Here is an 8,286-nt window from a genome sequence, read left to right on the forward strand (position 1 = left end):
GTCTTTTCGGGGTGTTGACTTTTACATTAATCTCAGATCAAATTAAATTCGTTTTTTTTCTGAAGGCGGCCTACATTCTACAAGGTGGTAACTTAAACAAATATTACAGACATTGCAAAGATGCTTTTATGGATTCCTAAGCAAGTTATTATCTTGGGCCGTGTTGTCCCTGATTTCATATGCTGGAGATGAGGAATTAACTTTCCACCTCGAACCAGAAACAACAAACGCAAATTAGGTTTTTGGACTTGCACTTACTGTTTTAAAACCGTCACAAATCCTCCTTTCCCTTCCCATTTTCAACCCTTTCTAGTGCTCTCTAAATGCTGTGGTCATCTCAGGACTACAGCCACCACCAACTCAGACATGCAAATTGAGATTTTGGTTCAAGAATTCCAAAGCAAGGGAACATCCCTCATGCAATGTGGGCCCTATTTCAAACTACGGTCTGAAGTCAAAAGCATTCTCACGATTGAAATAGATAAATCAAGAAAGAAGCATTTGGTGTTTATCTGTATATCTTATCATATTACATGATGAGATATACAGATAACTTCGGATGATTTAAGCAGACCCCTTTCAATATGTCACGCACAAAAACATTATAAACATGAGACGTTGTGTAGATCTCTCATTAGCGACCCAAGGTTCAAGGCTCAAGCACAGCGGCAGTTTATTGTCTTATATAGCGCCTCCAACAATATTCGTCTGTGTTTGTAGCGATTTGTACGCAGCATTACCGAGTGACGTATGCAGCATCTCAGCAGCATCTCGGCGGCCTCTAACCTCCGTCTCTCTCCGTGTCACCGCCGTCCGCGGAGAGGTGCCGCCCCAGCGCCCCGCTTCGTTCTAATTTAACACCCGCCGCTGCAGCCAAGGGCACTGATGGATGCGCTCTGCCATCCTCGTCGACAGAACTAATCTGCACCAGCGCTCCGGATTCCCCAAGGAGTTCATCCAGACCCCTGACCCTCCCCGCCAGGCCCTCGCGCCCACCCTTCATCTGGCCTCTCTGTCCCACCTGTCCTACCGGTTGCGCGAGTGGCAGCAGGGGCCGCTGTCACATAATATATGTCACCATCTAAGTGAAAATCACTGTGGCCTCCTGGTCTCCAGCCAAGCTGAGCTTAGAGAATGTGATGGGTCCATTTGTCATCTTTCTGTCAGGGTTCCCAGAGGATGGTGTGGGGACTAAGGGTACGGGGAGGGACGGCATGTTGGAGGGATAGGTGGCGGCTCCGGAATGCACTTGCTAAATCTTTTACGCGGACCCCGGCCCAAGTAATTGTTCCTATCAGAGATGGGAAGCCATGTCGAATTTAGACACATACTTTCTGTACTTTCTGCATTTTTAAAACAGGCTCATTACTTGCTACACCTCATATCTTCACACTTTCTTTTCTTTCATTGCACACAATCCGAACATCAAGACCCGTTTGAACTCGAAGACAATCCCATTGGTGTTTCCATCTATGCACACGGCGAATAAGGAGATGATGCGAATAAGCAACAAGGCCTAGAAGCATAATGGAGCATTATGTAGTATATATGTACAAAAGTATATCATAGAATAAAAGAAGCGTATAGAATGTTTTTCTCTGCGCTGATCATGCTTCGTTCGGTCACTTTTTCCACCGTGTCTGTGTGAGGAATGAGGAGTGTTGTGGAGTGCATGCTGCTATGAAATGATATTGATTGTGAAGCTTCGGTGCACGTTTCAGTAGAGTCAGGAGCTGAGGTGATTGCTATATTTATTTTATTGATTTATTTGAACAATAATGGCCGGTTCCTTGTTTTCGGGGCCCTTTGCTCGGCCTGTAATTTAAAGCGAAACTCGAAAACTCATCGCTGCCTCTCGAATAAGCGCTGAATCAGAGCTGAGAGGACAGTACCGCGGTAAATCCTGCGGACCCCCAGCCCTTTCCTCACCGTCGTAATGAATGTCGAGCACAGATGCGGGCCCCCCGCAGTGCGGCAGCGGCTTAATTGCCGGGTCGGTGCCCGGACGCGGGGCCCCGACATGCGGCAGGGCCCGCTGAATAAATCCCCCCTGACAGTGTTTGCATGTTTGCGAGTAAACAACTCGGCTGTGGGTCCCCTCTTTTGCATATTGTTAATTTATCGGCGCCCCCCCCCCCCCCACCTTGGCAGTGCCACTATCGCCGCCCTTGTCAGTCGTCACGACAACATTCCTCGCCTGAACCGTCCCGCCCCGCTGACACGTTAGCATTTGTCTCAGTAAATGCCAGGCAGCGGATGTGACACGGGGCCCCGCGGACCCCTCCTGCCGTTGATGGAGGTGAGGTGCGTGTGTCAGTCGCCGGCGCCGAAATCTCCCTCCAATCAGGCGCCGTCGGGACGCCGCGGAGGCTGCAGCTTTTGTAAATGAAAATATATGTGCCGCGTTCGATTTAGCGGATGCCTTTCCGATGGTGTCAGACCATAGGTGGGGGTGACGGGAGAAATGAGGCAACCTGTCAATCACCTGACAGAGGCCTGCTGCGTACCTGCTCCTGATACAGGTCACACGCATCATCTGCACTCCCCTTTTATAATCTGTTGTGCAATACCTCCGTTTTCTGTATATTTAGCTTCATTTATGCCAAAAAGTTTGTTTGTAGCCTTTAAACTATGTAATTGAGAATAAAAGTAAAATAAGTCAATATAGTGTACGTACATAATGTTCAAACGCATAATTAAGCAATTCTAATATACATAGCCATACTAATAATAGCAATTAGCCATGAGAGGCTAAATGAATTTAGAACTTTTGAGGACCATGGGTATGCAAAATGACCAAAATATTACTATTAACAAAGTCATGCACGTCAACGGTTGCCTAGCAACTCATCAGCAAAAGTTAAAAAAACATTTTTGCGAGAATTATATATTCGGTTATGGTTAAGCATATGAGTGGTCTGGTGGCTCAGCCGGTCAGATTTTGTTTAACAGGAGGTAGGTAGACAAGTAAAAAGTTCTGTCTCGACTTTTAATGTTTAATACACTTAAGTCGCTATTTTCAAACTGGCACTGAGCATGAAGTGTGTGGTGTGGCCAGGTGTGAAGGTTTTCCCTCGGCCTCGTTTAACCGGGTGATTAATTTTGCTGCTGTTGAGGTGCACTGCTGTGTTATCTTGGCTCTAAATAAGAACAAAAGTAATCAATAAAAAAAAAAAAAAAAAGCACATCAGTAAACTAAAAATTAGGTCTGAACAAAAGGGCCTCTGTACGAAAACTTCACAGCTCTGGACCTGGAACAGTTCTCTGACGTTTATTGCAGTTTGGTTTTACAATTTTTGGAACAGAGAAGCATGTTAACAGTGTCTGTGGCCCGACAAAAAAACAATGTCTGCTGATGTCTCCTTATTCACATTGTAAATCAGCAAAAGAGGCTCCGCATTCTGTGATATTTGGAACCATTTCATTTTTTTTAAATCATGAATTTAGAATAAGAGAAGTATAAAAGCGGAGGAAAACCAATTGAATGTTTGCAAAATTGGCCTATTTAGTCCCATATTTAAATGTTTTGTAAAGCTGTCGTACATAACAGGGAGCAATTTCTGAAATTTGCTGCATCGAGGGAAAATGAGAGCGAGCAGCCCTCTTCAGTTTGTTCATTCACGGGAATGAGAGCTCTTTCATCACCTTTCACGTCACAGTTTTTTTTATAAGGAGCGAATTTGATTAATTATCAGTGAGGACCAAAATCACAATAACGTTAAAACAACCATGGAAACCAAATGACTTCAAAGCATTCAAAAAACTAAATTAGCCGTAACCATAGAGAATATTGGCTCCATAGGAGTATTGATATTGGCTCCTTTTATGTTAGTTAGTTTGTGGAATGCAACCAATGGGACTGAGTGTGTTGTGCAGGGGGAAGAGGGAGACGAGGGCCCAGCAATCTGCGGAGCTGTTGCTTTGAGCATCCCAATCTGGCCACAAAGTGCAATAAAAGTGGTTTAAGCAAATATGTGGTTGCCATTGGAATTTTTTTTCTCCATATTTTCGGTCACCGCAACACATTTGAATATACGGAGCCCATGCCAACAGATGAGCCCAGAGCTTATCGGTACTCGGCCTGGCCACACGCTCAAAGATCCCAGTAAGATTTTTCCCGCCGTCAGCTCGCTCGCGCATTAGCCTAATTGAATCCAGCAAAGATCACTGAAACAATAGGAACGGTTTGGGTGCAAGTATTTTTTTACATTTTTTATTTCACCACGGCGCAAACAGTCTCATTTATAACAGCCCTCCTAACGAGACATCAGTATGGGAGCCGGCACCGGGCCTATTGTTTTTCCCAAAGATTTTTTTATGCCGCTTGAACTTTTCCCGGCGCCCGACGGCGGACGAGTTCGAACAATGGGTGACTTATTACCAAACTTGAACGAACCTCTGCTGCAGCCACTGTAACGTCTTCATCTTACAATCATTCTGAGTAGCGTATCGAGGCACGAGAACCATATGGGGTGTACATATCAAAAATATTTTCTTACACACAGAGGCAGTTAGGGCCAAAAATGTGGGAAAATTTTTTATTGAATACAATATTAAATATTGTTCACTTTTTTATACTGTCATTATTTTTCTTTTAATCTTTTAAGAATTTATTTATTTAAGTTTTAGCTTTCCTGTAAAGTTGTCAAAATGTCATTTACGCCCATGTGGTTGTCACCCCTTGATATATTTAATAACTAAGTCATGTGCCAATTAAGACGTGTGCAAACACGTAAAAAGTGGAGAATTCGCTGACTTTGGACGAGGCAATATTTTGCACTCCATGACAGATCGAAATTACAGACGAGGTTCTGAACTTCACCGTCGCAGAGCCTCGGCTTGCAGACACTCCTAACCTCATCTGTATGTACCGATGACGTTCTGATCCGAAAAAGAACTCACTGAGACCTGTGGCCCAGTTCTGCCGACGTCAGCCTTTTCTCCCCATGTCCATTACTTAAGAATGACTTTTAAAAGCAAATATGAAGAAACAAAGGCCGCTGTACACGCAATATACATAATAGATCTAAAGGATGCTGAGACCCTGTCTAATCGTGAAAATTCCGAGCTCTGAGATTCTCTTGAAATTTTATTCCCTCAACTTGCTAAATGTCAGAGAGAATGTCAAGCAGTTTCGCAGCACATGCAGTTTTTCCCTCAAAATCATCGTCATTATGTTTCTGACTCGTGATTTGTCAAAGCTGAGCCCAGATTTAAAAAAAAAAAATATATATATATATATATATATATATATATATATATATATATATATGTGAGTGAGTTTTTGTGTGACTATGAAAATGCGGTGAAAGTGACATGAGGGACTCGAATGCAGTATCCAGCCATCTAAAAATAAACTCCCCGTTTTTTTGTCTTTTTAATATGACTGCGCATCAGCTATCAATTTTCGCTCTCGAGCCAGGATGCTGGATTGACGTCTGAAGAGAACAAAGCGCTGCTTAAAAAAGAGGAAAAAAAAGGAGCCACCCCGTCAGATGTGTTTAATGGATACAGATTGCCTGGGATTAAATCGCAGCTTCAACCACATGGCATGAGATAGACAGGTTCTTTGAACGTCTTAAATTGAAACAGTCGTAAAAAAACGCTACGGAAGACGCCGGGAGCGGCGGAGCAGTCGCGTAGCTCCGTCAGGAAGGGGGCCCGGCACGCTCGGGAGACGTCTCTTTTTATTTTCATCCGTCGCAAAACGCAGTGTGCGGTGATGGCGAGGATCAATCACCGCCCGGAGAACTATCTAGTGGGTCGCACAGGCGCGCACAGGCGGCCTTTTTTTTACGCGGTGAACATTGTGTGCGCCAACACCTGCTGAACCCATTAAAGCCCTGGAGATGATGCCGCTCCAACGTTCAAAAAATCTGACGATTTAATAGCGAGCAATAAAAGTGCAATGAGTGGTGCTCATGGCAGGGGAGAGGCCCGGGCCCGGGCCGCCAGACGTACTGGGTCACGTACTGGCCGCCGGAGACCTGGGGTGCTGGGACCGCTGCCTGTCTGGCGAGCTGGTTGGTTGGCGAGGGCCGGCGTCCGCTGGCGGGATGACAGGCTCGCTCTGCACTGACCTGTTGCTCTTCTGCAGTGGCTCTGGCTGCCTGGCAGTGCATACATAATACAGATTCGAATGTGCTTGTGTGGTCAACACATTTTAGCAACGCTACGTAACATTGCTAGTAACATTGTTTTTTTTTTTTTTTGCTTTTTTTGCCTCTCTTTTCAGTAACAGCAACTAAATTGGAAGAATACACCCTGGAAATATGTGTGGATGGCAGGATGGGCCTGTATGTTTAACTAGCAAAAATCTTTATCATACATTATAACACGCACGTTGAAACCTTAACGCAATTTTAAACACATTAGCGTTTACAGCACTAGTATTTACATTTGCTTTCCTACCATTGAGCAAGTGAGCAAGGCACCTAACCTGAAATGGTCTGCTAAATGCCATACATCTAAATGAGAATGATATAGAGGAAAATATTGGTTTGTGGGTTATATACATTTTTTGAAGCATTCATCATTTAATATTTAAAAAAAACCCATCTTGACTCCACCCATCTTGCTGAATTAAAGTAAACACAGCTATATATTTCAGATTTTAAAAAAATACCACAATTAAACTGCAATAACATACAAAAGACAGCTATACTTATGGTAATGCAGTGGATTACATCAATGAGGCCATCATTAGGATAGAAATCCTATTGGCAGAGCAATCCTGATTATGGCCTAAGGCTTTGGTGATGTTTGAAGAACTTTCTGAATGGACGTTACTGCATAGTGACTTTCATTGATTAGCTGTAGAGGTAAATTGGTCGGTAAGGTTGCAGTTCGACCTGGCTGTTAAACGGGACTATTGACGGTGTCCACTGGACACGCAGGACAGAAATAAGTGTATTGACAGATCGCACGTCCGACTGAACTATGATAGGTGGCGAGACGCTTGTTTGAATTGCTTTTTTTTTTACGGTTGACTTATTACAAACACAATTTAGCTGTCTGCAAATGCATGTATAAATGCTGTATAGCCTCACTTGTCGTTAGAAGTCAAGGGATTGGGGAGCACTCTCAGAAGGCGTAGTCCAGTTTGGGTCCAATTAACCGTACACTACTAGCTTCACAACTGACTGATTGGTTATTAGTTAGATTTTTTTGTTTAGCAATATTTCAGTTAGGTGCCGTAAAAAAAATCGGTCTAATACACTAACTTGATTTTTTTGATGTCATGTAAATGACACGAGTGCAAAAATTGGTTTCGTTTAATATCTGTGCAAAGATTCTCTTTGGACACAAACGTTGGCGTAACTCTTGAATGGAATTCTCCAGCGCTACTTTATTAGCGCTCGACTATATTGTTGCCTAAACAGAGGAGGAACTCATTAGACCATGCGTACCAGAATCTAGATTCTTCATAAACGCCCGAAGAACGCGCAATCTCATCTGATCTCGGAAGCTAAGAAGGGCTGGGCCTGGTTAGTACTTGGATGGGAGACTGCCTGGGAATACCAGGTGCTGTAAGCTAGCGGTTAAGGAAGCGGCCCCGTAATCAGAAGGTTGCCGGTTCGAATCCCGATCTGCCAAGGTGCCACTGAGGTGCAACTGAGCAAAGCACCGTCCCCACACACTGCTCCCCGGGCGCCTGTCATGGCTGCCCACTGCTCACCAAGGGTGATGGGTTAAATGCAGAGGACAAATTTCACTGTGTGCACCGTGTGTCACATGTGACAATCACTTCACTTCATAAACAGCAGTGCAGTTTACGGGCAATTAAAACATGCACGGTGGCCAAAACATTCTTGCCTTTGCTGGCCTGCCTGTTGTTCTGTTGTGTGTTTGTGCCTTGTCAATTTTTTCTTAGTGCCTGACAGCCGGAGAGACAATCAATAGCATGAATAAATGAGTTGTCAATATGATGCGAGAAAAAAAAAGAAAGAAAGAAAGCCGGATAAAATCCGGCGGGTTCTTGAAAGCGGCCAAAACTTTTTGAAGAATGCCTGTTGTGTGCCAGCGAGGGCGGGTGAGATTTGTTCGGCTGGTGTGTGCCGTTCTTTACGAGTATCAGATTGTGCCCCGCCATCTATGCATCATTATTATCCCGGAATTCACAATCATCTTTGCTCACTGCCGAAAGCTTACACAGCCCATAAACGATTTTAACGGCAGTTTTTAATGTGGGTATAAATCCCCTTTAATGCAGTGCATCTAGTTTTTACAAAACACTCTGTTGTCTGCTTTTTTTGGGGGGGCTCAACCCCCCCCCCCCGATGGACG

Source organism: Denticeps clupeoides, chromosome 20, assembly GCF_900700375.1.
Source record: "Denticeps clupeoides chromosome 20, fDenClu1.1, whole genome shotgun sequence".
NCBI classification, from domain to species: Eukaryota; Metazoa; Chordata; class Actinopteri; order Clupeiformes; family Denticipitidae; genus Denticeps; species Denticeps clupeoides.